This window comes from Gigantopelta aegis, chromosome 8, assembly GCF_016097555.1.
Source record: "Gigantopelta aegis isolate Gae_Host chromosome 8, Gae_host_genome, whole genome shotgun sequence".
NCBI lineage: Eukaryota > Metazoa > Mollusca > Gastropoda > Neomphalida > Peltospiridae > Gigantopelta > Gigantopelta aegis.
The window spans coordinates 81210513-81227439 of record NC_054706.1 but is presented as its reverse complement, the minus strand read 5'-3'; positions in this window follow the sequence as shown (position 1 = coordinate 81227439).

Below are 16927 nucleotides of genomic sequence, written 5' to 3'. Positions count from 1 at the left end.
ACACCACAAAACAATGGACTACCAGTATGTACAGACACAGACACCACAAAACAATGGACTACCAGTACTTACATACACAGACACCAGACACCACAAAACAATGGACTACCAGTATGTACAGACACAGACAAACACCACAAAACAATGGTCTACCAGTATGTACAGACACAGACACCACAAAACAATGGACTACCAGTACTTACATACACAGACACCAGACACCACAAAACAATGGACTATGACAATGGACACCACAAAACAATGGACTACAGTATGTACAGACACAGACAAACACCACAAAACAATGGACTACCAGTATGTACAGACACAGACACCACAAAACAATGGACTACCAGTACTTACATACACAGATACCAGACACCACAAAACAATGGACAACCAGTATGTACAGACACCACAAAACAATGGACTACCAGTACTTACATACAGACACCAGACACCACAAAACAATGGACTACCAGTATGTACAGACACAGACACTACAAAACAATGGACTACCAGTACTTACATATATAGACACCAGACACCACAAAACAATGGACTACCAGTATGTACAGACACAGACACCACAAAACAATGGACTACCAGTACTTACATACACAGATACCAGACACCACAAAACAATGGACAACCAGTATGTACAGACACCACAAAACAATGGACTACCAGTACTTACATACACAGACACCAGACACCACAAAACAATGGACTACCAGTATGTACAGACACAGACACTACAAAACAATGGACTACCTGTACTTACATACACAGACACCAGACACCACAAAACAATGGACTACGAGTATGTACAGACACTACAAAACAATGGACTACCAGTATGTACAGACACAGACACCACAAAACAATGGACTACCAGTACTTACATACACAGACAGATACCAGACACCACAAAACAATGGACTACCAGTATGTACAGACACAGACACCACAAAACAATGGACTACCAGTACTTACATACACAGACAGATACCAGACACCACAAAACAATGGACTACCAGTATGTACAGACACCACAAAACAATAGACTACCAGTACTTACATACACAGACAGATACCAGACACAACAAAACAATGGACTACCAGTATGTACAGACACAGACAAACACCACAAAACAATGGTCTACCAGTATGTACAGACACAGACACCACAAAACAATGGACTACCTGTACTTACATACACAGACACCAGACACCACAAAACAATGGACTATGAGTATGTACAGACACAGACAAACACCACAAAACTATGGACTACCAGTATGTACAGACACTACAAAACAATGGACTACCAGTATGTACAGACACCACAAAACAATGGACTACCAGTATGTACAGACACAGACACCACAAAACAATGGACTACCAGTACTTACATACACAGACACAGACACTACAAAACAATGGACTACCAGTACTTACATACACAGACACCAGACACCACAAAACAATGGACTACCAGTACTTACATACACAGACACCAGACACCACAAAACAATGGACTACCAGTATGTACAGACACAGACAAACACCACAAACAATGGTCTACCAGTATGTACAGACACAGACACCACAAAACAATGGACTACCAGTACTTACATACACAGACACCAGACACCACAAAACAATGGACTACCAGTATGTACAGACACAGACACCACAAAACAATGGACTACCAGTACTTACATACACAGACACCAGACACCACAAAACAATGGACTATGAGTATGTACAGACACAGACAAACACCACAAAACTATGGACTACCAGTATGTACAGACACAGACACCACAAAACTATGGACTACCAGTATGTACAGACACAGACAAACACCACAAAACTATGGACTACCAGTAGTTACATGTAAATACGTGTACCTGTTAGTGTAATACCATAGATCATGTGAGTACAGGAATAACACACAACAAAACTGGTCTAATGCACTTACGTTGCTCTCTACTCACGGACAGCGTATCTACCTTTTTTATTAGCTCATAGCATAGCACTTACTATACTTTACTCTCTAATCATGAAGGGGAAGAGAGAGTGTAAGTCACATAGAGAGGGATAGAGAGAGAGGGGGTAGGGGTGAGAGAGAGAGAGAGAGAGAGAGAGAGAGAGAGAGAGAGAGAGAGATAGGAAGAAAAGAAGAGACCTAGATACAGAGACAGAGATAGACAGACAGACAGACACAGACAGAGACACTATACATACATGAATGTGCAAAATTTCACCACAAACTGAGTCACCATCATCATTATAATAACAGGTTACAATGATGAGAAAATTCACGAATTTGATTCTAAGAAACCATGTAACCAAACAATGACGCGTCACCATGGCTGTTCAAGAGTGAGACAAACCCACTTTTAGCAATTATTTTCCTTTTGCTGCAGTTCTTTGCTGTAAAATGTTAAATGTACCAGTTCATTATAAAACAAACCCCTTTTAAAAATTTCGAGTAACATCCATGATGTCTATACAAAGTCGAGACACAGATACACACACTCGAGTACACTCAACAAAGTTAAGAGCAGTAGACCTTTTGGTAATTCCAGGGCTCACACTGGATATTGGGGGATTTTGTTTGATATGTAGAGTATTTCCTTGAAAATCAACCCATGCAATTGCCCACAGCAATTGGCAATGCCTTGGATTATATTCAGGGGTTTTTTTCAATTACATGTTTTTTTTCTGTGGACATTTTCTTAATTGCAGGGGATAAAAATGATTGAAAAGTCGCTAATTTTAAAAGAAGATGGCACAATGTCGATAAGATACAATGGAAGAAGCTGTATTTTAAAAATATTTAACGAAACATGCCAAAATATCTACTGGCCCTTAATTAATTTGTCGAGTATACACAGACAGACACCGGAAGAAGCAGGTTATTTTAGATATATTTTGTCGAGTATACACATTCTGTATTACGGACAGACACCGATAAACACCAGGTTATTGGACTAATATAATTTGTCGAGTATACACATTCTGTATTACGCGGACAGACACCGATAAACACCAGGTTATTGGACAGATATATTTTGTCGAGTATACACATTCTGTATTACGCGGACAGACACCGATAAACACCAGGTTATTGGACAGATATATTTTGTCGAGTATACACATTCTGTATTATGCGGACAGACACCGATAAACACCAGGTTATTGGACAGATGTATTTTGTTGAGTCTACACATTCTGTATTACGCGGACAGATACCGATAAACACCAGTTTATTGGACAGATGTAATTTGTCTAGTGCACATATTCTGTATTACGTGGACAGATACCGATAAAATTTTGTCGCTATTTTGCGGACAGACGAAAAGACCATTTTATTGGACAGATGTATTTTGTGGAGTATACACATTCTGTATTACGCAGACAGACACCGATAAACACAGTTTATTGGACCAGTATACACATTCTGTATTGGACAGACACCGTAAACACCAGGTTTTGATTGAGTATACACATTCTGTATTACGCGGACAGATACCGATAAACACCAGTTTATTGGACAGATGTAATTTGTCTAGTGCACATATTCTGTATTACGTGGACAGACACCGATAAACACCATTTTATTGGACAGATGTATTTTGTGGAGTATACACATTCTGTATTACGCAGACAGACACCGATAAACACCAGGTTATTGGACAGATGTACACATTCTGTATTTTGTCATTTTATTGGACAGATGAGTATACACATTCTGTATTACGCGGACAGACACCAGTTTATTGGACAGAAACACCAGACAGACACCGATAAACACCAGGTTTGGACAGATGTATTTTGTGGAGTATACACATTCTGTATTACGCGGACAGACACCGATAAACACCAGTTTATTGGACAGATGTAATTTGTTGAGTATACACATTCTGTATTATGCGGACAGACACCGATAAACACCAGGTTATTGGACAGATGTATTTTGTTGAGTATACACATTCTGTATTATTGGACAGATGTGGACAGACACCGATAAACACCAGGTTATTGGACAGATGTATTTTGTTGAGTATACACATTCTGTATTACGCGGACACCGATAAACACCATTTTATTGGACAATGTACACTGTATGGACAGATGTATTTGTCGAGTATACACATTCTGTATTACGCGGACAGACACCGATAAACACCAGGTTATTGGACAGATGTATTTTGTCGAGTATACACATTCTGTATTACGCGGACAGACACCGATAAACACCAGGTTATTGGACAGATGTATTTTGTTGAGTATACACATTCTGTATTATGTGGACAGACACCGATAAACACCAGGTTATTGGACAGATGTATTTTGTTGAGTATACACATTCTGTATTATGTGGACAGACACCGATAAACACCAGGTTATTGGACAGATGTATTTTGTTGAGTATACACATTCTGTATTATGTGGACAGACACCGATAAACACCAGGTTATTGGACAGATGTATTTTGTTGAGTATACACATTCTGTATTATGTGGACAGACACCGATAAACACCAGGTTATTGGACAGATGTATTTTGTTGAGTATACACATTCTGTATTATGTGGACAGACACCGATAAACACCAGGTTATTGGACAGATGTATTTTTGTTGAGTATACACATTCTGTATTATGTGGACAGACACCGATAAACACCAGGTTATTGGACAGATGTATTTTGTTGAGTATACACATTCTGTATTATGTGGACAGACACCGATAAACACCAGGTTATTGGACAGATGTATTTTGTTGAGTATACACATTCTGTATTATGTGGACAGACACCGATAAACACCAGGTTATTGGACAGATGTATTTTGTTGAGTATACACATTCTGTATTATTGGACAGACACCGATAAACACCAGGTTATTGGACAGATGTATTTTGTTGAGTATACACATTCTGTATTATGTGGACAGACACCGATAAACACCAGTTTATTGGACAGATGTAATTTGTTGAGTATACACATTCTGTATTATGTGGACAGACACCGATAAACACCAGGTTATTGGACAGATGTATTTTGTTGAGTATACACCAGTTTATTGGACAGATGTATAATAAACTTGCAAATGTTGTCACAAATGAATAAATCCAGTGATTTCCTGAACATACACAATAGGCCTTGCTATCTAACATCAGTATCAAACATGATCTGCATGACACTGACAAAGAGCCAACCTGTTTGTGTTTAAATGTCAGTGACAAAGAGCCAACCTGTTTGTGTTTAAATGTCAGTGACAAAAAGCCAACCTGTTTGTTTTTACATGTTAGTGACAAAGAGCCAACCTGTTTGTGTTTAAATGTCAGTGACAAAAAGCCAACCTGTTTGTGTTTAAATGTCAGTGACAAAGAGCCAACCTGTTTGTGTTTAAATGTCAGTGACAAAGAGCCAACCTGTTTGTGTTTAAATGTCAATGACAAAGAGCCAACCTGTTTGTGTTTAAATGTCAGTGACAAAGAGCCAACCTGTTTGTTTTTACATGTCAGTGACAAAGAGCCAACCTGTTTGTGTTTAAATGTCAGTGACAAAGAGCCAACCTGTTTGTGTTTAAATGTCAGTGACAAAGAGCCAACCTGTTTGTGTTTACATGTCAGTGACAAAGAGCCAACCTGTTTGTGTTTACATGTCAGTGACAAAGAGCCAACCTGTTTGTGTTTAAATGTCAGTCCTCAAAAAGAAGACTTGCCAATACAGGTAACATGTGTTACAGGAAATCAGTCATTATAGAATACAGAGGAATAAATATTTCAGAATTAGTTCAATTTAAGCAACATTCATGAAGTAGTATAATATTACGTATTAATATGTGTCACCATGATACATTGATAAAGTAGTATAATATTACATATTAATATGTGTCACCATGATACATTGATAAAGTAGTATAATATTACGTATTAATATGTGTCACCATGATATATTGATAAAGTAGTATAATATTACGTATTAATATGTGTCACCATGATATATTGATAAAGTAGTATAATATTATGTATTAATGTCACTGATATATTGATAAAGTAGTATATTATGTATTAATATGTGTCACTGTGATATATTGATAAAGTAGTATAATGTTAAGTACATGTATTAAAGGGACATTCCTGAGTTTGCTGCACTTTTTAAGATGTTATCGACAAAAAAAGACTTTTTAACGATTGTAATTACATATCAAATATATTTTTCTGCATAAAAATATTAGTGGCTGTATATTAAACATATTTTTACTAGGTTAAATTTCATTTTATTTCCAAAAATATAATTTTTTCGTACGTACGAAATTATTTGAAGACAAAATTCAATTTGGGCTTCTTACAAATATTAAGATGACTAGAAACACATTGAATATTCAGACACTGATATTATAAACCAGAAAATATATTTAATATGTAAGTTTAATCGTAGAACTATTTTATTAGTCAAAAACATCTTACAATACAGCAAACTTGGGAATGTCCCTTTAATATGTTGCTGATATTTTCATTTAAGTAGTATATTATGTATTAATGTGTTTCACTGGTTTGTACACTCATGAAATTGTTGTATGCTTGCGTAATGGTTTGTATACTCTGTAAGCTCGTGAAATGGTTTGTACACTCATGAAATGGTTGTATGCTTGCGTAATGGTTTGTAAGCTCGTGAAATGATTTGTACAAGTTCATGAAATGGTTTGTATGCTCTGTAAGCTTGTGAAATAGTTTGTACAAGTTCATGAAATGGTTTGAACACTCATGAAATGGTTGTATACTTGCGTAATGGTTTGTAAGCTCGTGAAATGATTTGTACAAGTTCATGAAATGGTTTGTATGCTCTGTAAGCTTGTGAAATAGTTTGTACAAGTTCATGAAATGGTTTGAACAGTCATGAAATGGTTTGTATGCTTGTGAAATGGTTTGTACACTCGTGAAATGGTTTGTACAAGCTCGTGAAATGGTTTGTACAAGCTCGTGAAATGGTCTGTACACTCGTAAAATGGTTTGTACAAGCCTGTGAAAGTTTGTATGCTGGTGAAATAGTTTGTACAAAGTTTTTGAAATGGTTTGTACACTCATGAAATTGTTTGTACAAGCTCATGAAATGGTTTGTACACTCTTGAAATGATTTGTACACTCGTGAAATGGTTTGTACAAGCTAGTGAAATGGTTATTACACTCATGAAATAGTTTGTACACTCATGAAATAGTTTGTACAAGCTTGTGAAATGATTTGTACAAGCTCATGAAATGGTTTGTACAATACACTCGTGAAATGATTTGTACAAGCTTGTGAAATGGTTTGTACACTCGTGAAATGGTTTGTACAAGGTCGTGAAATGGTTTGTACACTCATGAAATAGTTTGTATGCTCATCAAATAGTTTGAACGCTTATGAAATGATTTGTACAAGCTCGTGAAAATGTTGGTAACTGTGAACTGCCTTTTATAATTTATCTCTACTAGTATAGTTGAACAAACTCAGTGGCAATGTACAAGGTTAATTTGCGCAGTGGCTTGGTGTTCATGTGTTGCTATAAATATCTCAGACATGTTGCTATACTGTCGGGCTGACCTCACCAATCTATTATCCAGTGAATACAAAATATAACCTAAACAGCAGAAGCTGTGTCACTTAGACCTGGCAAGCGATTTGTTCACTCCTAACTCCTAGTTACAAGGGGCCAAGGAAGGGGGATTCTCTAACATCAGGAGGGGGGGGGGGGGGGGGGGGTCTATAATGTCAGGTGGTAATATACTGTAAAAAGAAATGAATGAGTATAAAAAGGAGATTGTTGTCACACTGTTCAAGTATCCACATCTATTTAACATCCACCTGTTCTAGGAAACCATCTTACTGTGAGGACATCAGAGCTGGGTTTTTTAATAGCCAGGTCACATTTATTTAAAGTGCTTATTTATCGATGTACATGGGTTTTTTTAAAGATTATATCAAACATACTTTTCTAACCTAATCTGTGCTGTTGAATTCAAAATAAATGATGGGCATTTGAGAAATTGCGTTTAGGGGGTCAAAATGACAAAAACAAAATATGTTAGCGATTTACAAAATAATGCTTATATGTAGTTAAAATAGCAAAAACAAAAACATGCTTTTAGACTTAGATACAACAACATATTCGCGACACAATAATTTTGTAAACACTCATATTATGATACCCCCCTCCCCCCAATGTAATTTTTCAGATAGACAACATATTTATTTGTATTCAGCAAACCTATATTGTAATAGAAAAGAAAAAAACCGAAAACGTCTGTTTTTAAACAATCTAGATACAAATGTGTTTACAAGCATCAAAATAAGAGGCAATCATCTAAACACAATTTTGGGAGAATCATTTTACTATCTCAGAGAGGGAATTATATATTTTTAAAATATATTTTAAATAGTTTAAACAAAAAATGTATGCCTAAATCTACACATTAATATCAGGTTTTTAAAAAATGTATCTGCACCTACCATGTACAAACATAGATCCAAACTTTTAGTGGGGGAGAGAGGGTACTATCAACGTAATGGGGATAAATTGGTTAATGTAAGTCTGGATTTGTAGGTGAAAAAAATATTGATGACCTGAAGCTAAAATTAGAGGATTGATATTTTAGATCTGAATTTCACATAGGCCTGGAGGGGTCAGGGTAGCCTTGCCCCCACCCCCACCCCGATACACAGCTGAAAGACAATCTAAATACAAGAATATAGCCCTAGCTCATAATTCTCCATGTTATTAGAAACTGTTTTAGTACGACCAGAGTTGATTAAAGACAATCTAAATACAAGAATATAGGCCTAGCTCATAATTCTCCATGTTATTAGAAACTGTTTTAGTACGACCAGAGTTGATTATAGACAATCTAAATACAAGAATATAGGCCTAGCTCATAATTCTCCATGTTATTAGAAACTGTTTTAGTACGACCAGAGTTGATTATAGACAATCTAAATACAAGAATATAGGCCTAGCTCATAATTCTCCATGTTATTAGAAACTGTTTTAGTACGACCAGAGTTGATTAAAGACAATCTAAATACAAGAATATAGGCCTAGCTCATAATTCTCCATGTTATTAGAAACTGTTTTAGTACGACCAGAGTTGATTATAGACAATCTAAATACAAGAATATAGGCCTAGCTCATAATTCTCCATGTTATTAGAAACTGTTTTAGTACGACCAGAGTTGATTATAGACAATCTAAATACAAGAATATAGGCCTAGCTCATAATTCTCCATGTTATTAGAAACTGTTTTAGTACGACCAGAGTTGATTAAAGACAATCTAAATACAAGAATATAGGCCTAGCTCATAATTCTCCATGTTATTAGAAACTGTTTTAGTACGACCAGAGTTGATTATAGACAATCTAAATACAAGAATATAGGCCTAGCTCATAATTCTCCATGTTATTAGAAACTGTTTTAGTACGACCAGAGTTGATTATAGACAATATACATGTTTTATAACAATTATATGTGTAAAAATATATTGCACACATATACACACACAACCATGGCATAAAATTTGCATTTTTTAGACAACCAATATGTCGTTCGTGTGGTTTTAGTGTTTACATGAACAATTTTCTTCAGTAGTTCAGATACAAATAAAAAGGTTAATGGGCAACGATATTCAAACAAGCTATTTTCGTAGCTTTTTTCCTATCATAAATACGAAAATATACTTTTTGTGTGCTAGGACTAACTTAAAAACTACCAAGCGAAAATAAAAATTAGGTTTGTTTGTCCTAACCCGACCGACCTATGAAAAGCAACCTGTGTCAAAATCTTTTTTGACCCTTTTGGAGAAGATTAAAAAAATTAAAAAATTAATAAATTTCAATTTAAGCTTAAACAAGTATAATATTTATCTGTAGATGATATTTGTTAAACATTTCAAAATGTCAGTATAATTTAACCAAAATTTATTAACATCAGTTTTGATTCTTTAGAAATTAGAAATTCTGTAAAATGCTATTCATAGTACCCCGGTAACAAGAACACGATTTTCCCGCGACGGTGGCAAGAGATCTTGTGCACCGCAGTACATGCTTGTAATACATGGTACATGTTCTTGTGACAGGCAAAATGGGTTTTAAACTAAATCAATCTAACGGTAGCTGCATTGGTACCTTCGCTGGTACCTTCGCGTGAGCCAGATGAGGCTATGTATGGGTATGCTTTAAAGGGATATACCCCAGTTTTTAAACACTAAGGCATATTGTTGACTATTAGAGCCGTTTTTGATAACTGAAATCATACTTTACTTACATTTTATGGTTTACATTATCAATTTCTGTACATTCAGAATGTTTTTGGTCATCCTGGTGTTTTTAATATCGCAAAATGCATTTCTCATATTTTTAAAAACGCACGTGCGTCTGAGAAATAACAGTTATGGAGTTGAGTTTTAGTCTATTTTTAGAGGGTATTTCACCATTTCAAAGTCACAGACTCATGTTTCACTCAGTTATAACTTTATCCAAATATATTACAGGTTTGTATATTAATTAAAGTTAGTGTAAATTTTCACGGTTTGAAACTAGGGTATGTCCCTTTAATAGTCACAAAGTTAATATTAGTGGTCATTTTGTCCGACACTAGGTACAGTCGCTAGAATAACATCGCGTTTGCTATTAATAGACCTGATTCAATCCAAAAGAGCCTATACAAGTGTCAAACTCCGCGGAGAATCCGTAATCGGCCGACTTATTCCGATTGGCTTGGAATAGCGTAGCCCGAGTACTCTGACTGTAAGAGAGCTAGACGGACATTTTGAAGTTTATACGTAATGAGTAAGTAATGGGTGTCAATTAAAATTTTAAAAAGAAGTTGAAAGATAGGAAGAGTTGCCAGATCGGGAAGAAATAAGATGGAATTCAAAGGAGAGAAAGGAAAGGGGGCAGTGGGATAAAAAAAAAAAAAAAAAAAATTAAAAATTAAAAAATAAAACCCTGACATTTTCCCCACATTGCAAATACTTATGATATCTGTTAAATAACAATAATGAAATAATAGTAAGATGGTTAGCTTTGTATTGTTTTAAAACATTTGAAAAAAGAAACATAATTTTCTACATAATTTTGTACAACTGCATAAGTAGAAAGTTTGTTATATATATATATATTATGTGCATCTATAATTTTGTATTTATTTATTTTATAAATATCATGCGGGAATGCGGGAACTTTTTGACGTGCCCCTATCCAATTTAGGTTCGGGCACGCCCACCCCGGATTTGGCCTCTGACACAGCCAGTGAGCAACTCCGGGGCGGGAGTAAACATCATGTTAATACTCATGCGCGCCATGTCATTAATATAACTGAATTATGTGCCAATACGATTTTACGTGAGTCTTATACAAACATTATATCTCTGTATATATGTATATATTATGTGCTGAAGGGCCATTAGGCCTAATGCGAATAAAGTTATATATCTCATAGCACAACTTTTGATATACCAGTCGTGGAGCACCTGACGCCTGTTCTGGAGGGCGAGCGATCACAGGCACTCACTAGACTGGTTTTTGCATCTAACGTTAGAATCATGTATTGTGATAGAAGACAATGGAACCAGTCAAATTGTTTGTGATCACTCACCCTCCTGAACATACCATTGGTCTTGAGTGCAGGAAAAAACCCACTGCAGAGGCTACTCTTGGTAAACAGCAGAAAGGTAAGGTATGTTTTATATGCACTTCCCATGAGGCAGGATAGCAAACACCAAGTGCAAAATGTAATCATGTGTCCCTGGTCAAGACAATGACAGTCACAGAGCAATGGGAGCAGCAAATACTATAGCCATAGTTTAAAATATGATCATGTGTCCCTGGTCAAGACAGTAACAGTCGCAGGGCAATGAGTGCAGCAAATACCATATAGACTTAGTTTAAAATGTGATCATGTATCCCTGGTCAAGACTATAAGTCATGGGGCAATGGGTGCAGCAAATACCATAGACTTAGTTTAAAATGTGATCACGTGTCCCTGATCAAGACTATAAGTCACAGGGCAATGGGTGTAGCAAATACCATAGCCATAGTTTAAAATGTGATCATGTGTCCCTGCATGGTCAAGACTACAACAATAACAGGACAATGGGTGTAGCAGATACCATAGCCATAGTTTAAAATGCGATCATGTGTCCCTGGTCAAGACTATAAGTCATGGGGCAGTGGGTGCAGCAAATACCATAGCCATAATTTAAAATGTGCTCATGTGTCCCTGCATGGTCAAGACTACAACAATAACAGGACAATGGGTGTAGCAGATACCATAGCCATAGTTTAAAATGTGATCATGTGTCCCTGGTCAAGACTATAAGTCATGGGGCAGTGGGTGCAGCAAATACCATAGCCATAATTTAAAATGTGCTCATGTGTCCCTGGTCAAGACTATAACAATAACGGGACAATGGGTGGAGCAAATACCATAGCCTTAGTTTAAAATGTGATCATGTGTCCCTGGTCAAGACTATAACAATAACGGGACAATGGGTGGAGCAAATACCATAGCCATAATTTAAAATGTGCTCATGTGTCCCTGGTCAAGACTATAACAATAACGGGGCAATGAATATAGCAAATACCATAGCCTTAGTTTAAAATGTGATCATGTGTCCCTGGTCAAGACTGTAAGTCATGGGGCAGTGGGTGCAGCAAACACCATAGCCACAGTTTAAAATGTGCTCATGTGTCCCTGGTCAAGACTATAACAATAACGTGGCAATGGTTGCAGCAAATACCATAGCAATAGTTTAAAACGTGCTCATGTGTCCCTGGTCAAGACTATAACAATAACGGGGCAATGAATATAGAAAACACCATAGCCTTAGTTTAAAATGTGCTCATGTGTCCCTGGTCAAGACTATAACAATAACAGGGCAATGGGTGCAGCAAATACCATAGCAATAGTTTAAAATGTGCTCATGTGTCCCTGGTCAAGACTATAACAATAACGGGACAATGGGTGGAGCAAATACCATAGCCATAATTTAAAATGTGCTCATGTGTCCCTGGTCAAGACTATAACAATAACGGGGCAATGAATATAGCAAATACCATAGCCTTAGTTTAAAATGTGATCATGTGTCCCTGGTCAAGACTGTAAGTCATGGGGCAGTGGGTGCAGCAAACACCATAGCCACAGTTTAAAATGTGCTCATGTGTCCCTGGTCAAGACTATAACAATAACGTGGCAATGGTTGCAGCAAATACCATAGCAATAGTTTAAAACGTGCTCATGTGTCCCTGGTCAAGACTATAACAATAACGGGGCAATGAATATAGAAAACACCATAGCCTTAGTTTAAAATGTGCTCATGTGTCCCTGGTCAAGACTATAACAATAACAGGGCAATGGGTGCAGCAAATACCATAGCAATAGTTTAAAATGTGCTCATGTGTCCCTGGTCAAGACTATAACAATAACGGGACAATGGGTGGAGCAAATACCATAGCCTTAGTTTAAAATGTGATCATGTGTCCCTGGTCAAGACTATAACAATAACGGGACAATGGGTGGAGCAAATACCATAGCCATAATTTAAAATGTGCTCATGTGTCCCTGGTCAAGACTATAACAATAACGGGGCAATGAATATAGCAAATACCATAGCCTTAGTTTAAAATGTGATCATGTGTCCCTGGTCAAGACTGTAAGTCATGGGGCAGTGGGTGCAGCAAACACCATAGCCACAGTTTAAAATGTGCTCATGTGTCCCTGGTCAAGACTATAACAATAACGTGGCAATGGTTGCAGCAAATACCATAGCAATAGTTTAAAACGTGCTCATGTGTCCCTGGTCAAGACTATAACAATAACGGGGCAATGAATATAGAAAACACCATAGCCTTAGTTTAAAATGTGCTCATGTGTCCCTGGTCAAGACTATAACAATAACAGGGCAATGGGTGCAGCAAATACCATAGCAATAGTTTAAAATGTGCTCATGTGTCCCTGGTCAAGACTATAACAATAACAATGGGTGGGCAAATACCATACTTAGTTTAAAATGGGTGGAGCAAATACCATAGCCATAATTTAAAATGTGCTCATGTGTCCCTGGTCAAGACTATAACAATAACGGGGCAATGAATATAGCAAATACCATAGCCTTAGTTTAAAATGTGATCATGTGTCCCTGGTCAAGACTGTAAGTCATGGGGCAGTGGGTGCAGCAAACACCATAGCCACAGTTTAAAATGTGCTCATGTGTCCCTGGTCAAGACTATAACAATAACGTGGCAATGGTTGCAGCAAATACCATAGCAATAGTTTAAAACGTGCTCATGTGTCCCTGGTCAAGACTATAACAATAACGGGGCAATGAATATAGAAAACACCATAGCCTTAGTTTAAAATGTGCTCATGTGTCCCTGGTCAAGACTATAACAATAACAGGGCAATGGGTGCAGCAAATACCATAGCAATAGTTTAAAATGTGCTCATGTGTCCCTGGTCAAGACTATAACAATAACGTGGCAATGGGTGCAGAAAATACCATAGAATTATTTTTAAATGTGATCATGTGACCCTGGTCAAGACTATAAGTCACGGGGCAATGAATGTAGCAAATACCATAGACTTAGCTTAAAATGTGCTCATATGTCCCTGGTCAAAACTATAACAATAACGGGGCAAAGAATGTAGCAGATACCATAGCCACAGTTTAAAATGTGCTCATGTGTCCCTGGTCAAGACTATAACAATCACGGGGCAATGGGTGTAGCAAATACCATAGCCATAGTTTAAAATGTGATCATGTGTCCCTGGTCAAGACTATAACAAGAATGGGGCAATGGGTGCAGCAAATACCATAGCCATAGTTTAAAATGTGCTCATGTGTCCCTGGTCAAGACTATAACAATAACGGGGCAATGAATGCAGCAAATACCATAGCCTTACTTTAAAATGTGTTCATGTGTCCCTGATCAAGACAATAACAATAACGTGGCAATGGGTGCAGAAAATACCATAGAATTATTTTTAAATGTGATCATGTGACCCTGGTCAAGACTATAAGTCACGGGGCAATGAATGTAGCAAATACCATAGACTTAGCTTAAAATGTGCTCATATGTCCCTGGTCAAAACTATAACAATAACGGGGCAAAGAATGTAGCAGATACCATAGCCATAGTTTAAAATGTGCTCATGTGTCCCTGGTCAAGACTATAAGTCACGGGGCAATGGGTGTAGCAAATACCATAGCCATAGTTTAAAATGTGATCATGTGTCCCTGCATGGTCAAGACTATAACAAGAATGGGGCAATGGGTGCAGCAAATACCATAGCCATAGTTTAAAAGGTAATCGTGTGTCCCTGGTCAAGACAATGACAGTTACGGGGCAATGAATGTAGCAAATACCATAGACTTAGTTTAAAACGTGCTCATGTGTTCCTGGTCAAGACTATAACAATAACGGGGCAATGAATGTAGCAAATACCATAGACTTAGTTTAAAATGTGCTCATGTGTCCCTGGTCAGGACTATAACAATAACGGGGCAATGAATGTAGCAAATACCATAGACTTAGTTTAAAATGTGCTCATGTGTCCCTGGTCAAGACTATCACAATAACGGGGCAATGAATGTAGCAAATACCATAGACATAGTTTAAAATGTGCTCATGTGTTCCTGGTCAAGACTATAACAATAACGGGGCAATGAATGTAGCAAATACCATAGCCATAGTTTAAAATGTGCTCATGTGTCTTCAGAAAACAAATATTTGTTTCCTCTCTTTATTATTGGCACCAACAGTTTGTGTACGGTTTAGAGACTGTTCCAAATCAGTTAATACAATGTATAATTAACTCAACCAAAAACATCTGTCAACATTAGAATACTTGCTCTCACATGAAAATACAGATTTATTATTAATTTACAAATAAATTTGAAATATCAATTATTTACAAACAACATTAAGACTTCCAAACCATTATTGGTACAATCAAAGCTGAGCATATGCATTCTTTTTGAAGGATTCAAAGATGACATTACAATTTTTTTTTTTAACTTTCAGAGTAGATTATAGTACAAATAAATCTTTACAAGTGTTTTATGATACTACTTACTAGCTTAATTAGTAGCTGTATAACATACATTTTACTGCATTAAATACATAAATAGTGGAAACAGATTAAAGTTTAAGGCAGAAACCAAGAAATAATTTAGGGTAACTTGAGGGGAAGGGGAAATCTGTTGATGAGGGTAGGTATGGAGAAGACAGTAGTAAGCATACCACTCAAAAAACTAAATCTACTGAGGGGCTTCTTGTTCAAATTATTTATTTCTGTTCTGCAAGTGGTTGGTACGGTGTTCCCACTTAGCACTACCATTTGATAATTTCACATACAGCCTTAAACATGACTGCCAACTTTACAGTGAACAGAAAACATGTGATGTTTGTTTGATGACATCTCCGCACACTGTAAACATGTATTTACTGTCTCACATATGGATATTTCAACATTAATAGTCAACCTGACCTGACCTGACCTGACCTCACCTCACCTCACATATGGATATTTCAACATTAATAGTCAAGCGAAAGTTAGTTTGTTTGATGACATCTCCGCACACTGTAAACATGTATTTACTGTCTCACATATGGATATTTCAACATTAATAGTCAAGAGAAAGTTAGTTTGTTTGATGACATCTCCGCACACTGTAAACATGTATTTACTGTCTCACATATGGATATTTCAACATTAATAGTCAACCTGACCTGACCTGACCTGACCTGACCTGACATATGGATATTTCAACATTAATAGTCAAGAGAAAGTTATTTTGTTTGATGACATCTCTGCACACTGTAAACATGTATTTACTGTCTCACATATGGATATTTCAACATTAATAGTCA